The following is a 3588-nucleotide window of genomic DNA, read 5'->3' as shown; positions in this document are numbered from 1 at the left end:
CTCAGAGCCCGCCTCCGGGGCGGAGAGATCGCAAGTGTGGAGCTCCTATTGGTGGTCACCAGAGGAGTACTTCCGTTCCCCCCCCCCCCCCGCGCTGTTGCTATGGCGCCTCGGCACCTGTGGGCTGCGTTCCGAGCTACGCGGTTTCCCGCGCGGTTTTCGTATTTCCCGGAACCGCTTCCGCCGCCCTCGCCTCTCGCTCTCTAGAGGAGAGCCCACGGCGGGACAGTCCACGGCCCACGGCCTGTGTCATAATAAAATTAATGCAGGCTTTCGACTGGAGACGAAGAATGTGGCTTTTGTTTTCCTATAGCCTGAGCTAGAATCCTGGCTCTGCCGCTACTGTTTGAGCGTTGACCGTTGACCATTCTTGGTGCAACTAAGTGGAGTTAAAACAGTCGGTTCTGGGGTTGGCTAGCGCAACCTGTAAAGTGCTTGCTGGCTCTTTTTTCTCCCTGCCTCATAGCAACTTCTCTGGCCTCTGTTCTCTGAGACTGGTGAACCTGCCCGAGAGTTGCTCCCAATAAACCTGCTTTTATATTTTTATTTAGCTTGATCTGGCTTATTACGTCAGCGGAGAAATTTACTACCTGGGGCAAAAACTTTTTACTAATGTGCATGCAGGGAGAGCTATGCAGCTGGTTAAGCTTTGGCTGTCTGAGACATGATGAAATCGCCAAAAGGAGTAACTTCAAAGAAGTCACTTCAGTTAAGCGCTGAAGGCATTTCCTTTGCGTGCATGCATTCCAGACTCGAAATCTCAGAGCTGGAAATGCAGCCTTGCCCAGGAAAAGTGACTAATTATACAACTATACAAAGTGCACAATCTAATCCCTGAAAGCACACGCAACCTCTCACAACCCCTGGAGTCTTGGACGGCTTCTTAACCTCTGGAGAGGTCTTCAACTGAGTGGGGAAACTAACAGCACAGAGGTCGTTAAAAACTTGATCTCTGGAGCCCGAAGGCCAAGATCAAATCCTGGTTCTTAAGCCCCAAATCTCTGAGCTCTAGGACAAAGCACTCTCAGCCAACCCCCTAGCCTCAGCCTGCCAGTCTGTAAAGAACCATAGTATCAGACTGAGGACAGGGCTGTGAAGATGAACTGTGAACCACTGGGGAAGGGGGGAGTAATAAATCCTTGGTAACTGAACTATCAGTGGTAAGGAGCTTTGTATAAACTGTCTGAAAACAGCCCGGATGGGAAGCCTCATGGTTGGTTTGCCCTGCAGTCTTGAAAAATCTTTCAAACCATGTCAGTATTCAAAGTCAAGGGGATGATGGCTCGGTGGGAAAAGACACTTGTCACCAAGCCTGAAGTGAGTGATGTGGTTGTTTCTTTTCCTACAGGCGGGTTTAAAACTGTAAGCCCACTTTCCCTAATGCCCCCAGTTCCTGAAAAGTCTGTTGGACCAGGTGTGATCTGCTCAAACCTGTATGATAGTCTACGTTTTCCCTCAACTCTCTGCCCCTTCTCAGGCTGCTTTCTAGTTTAGCAGATTAGGAATAGGTTGTGGGGTTGAACCTCAGCCACTGAGGAACAGCCTTGAACTGGGGATGAGACAGAGGCCATTTTGGCCGTGTGTGATATGCTAATCAAACATAGCACACCGTTTTGACAAAAAAAAAAAAAAAAAAAACACCGCCTTGCTGGGTCACTTTTGTCTGGTGGTGTGTTTCATTTTTTCTCTATGAATGCAAGCTTTATTATTAATGTACCTTCGATAGACATAAATCACAACAACCCCCTGCCCCAACAAGGAAGTTGAAAAAACCATTAGCAAAAAGAGCCCATTCTAGGGAGTCAGGAATCCTGTGACATGCCAACTCTGCTTTGGTACCCAGAAGAGAGTGTGAGACTCTTCGAGGCTTCTGAAGCATTGGAGAGTCCAGGGTCATTTTGAGAGGACTCCTCGGGGTTCCGCATGGTATCAAGCAGTAACTGTACATTTCCAAATTCTTATTGGCCTAGTGATGCTGAGGAAATGCCAGGGAAGAGGGTGAGAGTTAAAGCACACATCGAGATGAGTGCAGAAAAGGAGCAAGTCTTGACACCACAACTGCAGAGGTGACAGTTATCTGAGCCCAGAGGCGAAGCTAATCTGGATTCATCTTAAAATGGCCTTTGGTGGGCCCGTGCAGCTAATTCGTTGTAAAACACCCACAGGGCACTGCTTTGAAGTGGAGCTCTGTGGTTAGGGCGGAAACTAGAGGATGGCGGATATTTCTGTTCAACCCAGGACACAGGAAAGCTCTGGCAATGGAGAATGAAGAGGGTAAGTCATAGGGCTCAGCGAGGCAAACTGGTTCAGTGGACCTGGGAATGCAGTGTTGAAATCCAGTCACCTTGCTGGCAGCAGTCCTTCCCCTAGCACAGGCACCTTCTGAGACATGGCCTTTGAGTGTAACAGACTTCCGTCTGCCAGGATTTCTCACCCGGGGACATGAGTTTACATCAAAGAGAACATTGGTCTTGGCATCAGAAAGTAAAGCTGCGCTGTGAAACCACCCCCATCCTCAGAAAAGTCTTACTGCCTCTTCTGCTCTGTGGGCTCTTGACTCCTCCCTTCAGAGTCCCTGCCATCTGTCTGTCCATGGCACTAATGACTCTTGTAATAAACTCCATATTCTCAACAATTCATCTCAGTGTCCCTCTTGAACCCACATCCAAGACCTTTCTATAGGAACAAATATGAGAAATGACTAGGGTCCACCAGGAAGAACAGGTTCCCCACAGGACACGTCACCCCAGTAGTGAAGACGTGAAGCCTCTTTTTGGCTCTGTGTTTACCACTTTGACATGCCAAGTACTGACTCTCCACTCATGACAGTATCTCAGCTCTAATGCTCCCAAGTCAGAGGTCTTCACTCACATTTAAAAAAAAAAAAAAGTGCTGGTGAAACACCAGAGGAGGCTGAGTGGGGAGGACAGAGGAGGCTGAGGTAGGTAGTGAAGACCTGAGATGAAGAAGCTTCAGGTCAGGGGGTCCCACTGAGCAGGTGGGTCATTTGCCAGAAGACAGTGGAAGGGGTCAGAGAGGAAACGATGAGTTTAACTTTGTAGTGTCGAGAAAGGGCTTTGATGGCATCTGCTCTCTTCAGAGATTCTTGGAACAGGTTCGGAAGCTGACTGCGTGCTGGGCCTCAAAGCTTTGACAGCTTCCAGAGAATCTTCAGATCACACCAACGAGCTACAGCACTGTAAGTCAACAACAGACCAGGCCTGGAGCCCTTGCGCAAGCTGCACCCAACATCAGGTACAGCTGCTTCTGAGGAAGGGGCCAGGAAGTCAGACAATTTTTTTTCTTTTTTCTCTTTTACTGTACGCACCTATTTGCAAAAAAAAAAAAAAAAATTAAAATTATAAGTATACCTCTGAGTTTTCTTTCTGAAGCTAAGTGACGAATGAGTCAGTGTACACACAGGTGTTTGCTATGTTCATCTTTATGGTCTTTCTGAAAAAGTTTTTTTTTTTTGTCATACTTTTTTTTAAGAAACAGAAAAATAACTTATCTGGAAACTGGAAAATACATGCAGGTTGAGAAGAAAAGCGGTACAGAAATTACAGGGCACTCAGGGGTGAGTGTGGG

Source organism: Micromys minutus, assembly GCF_963924665.1.
Source record: "Micromys minutus genome assembly, chromosome: 2".
NCBI classification, from domain to species: Eukaryota; Metazoa; Chordata; class Mammalia; order Rodentia; family Muridae; genus Micromys; species Micromys minutus.
This window is presented reverse-complemented; position numbering follows the sequence as displayed.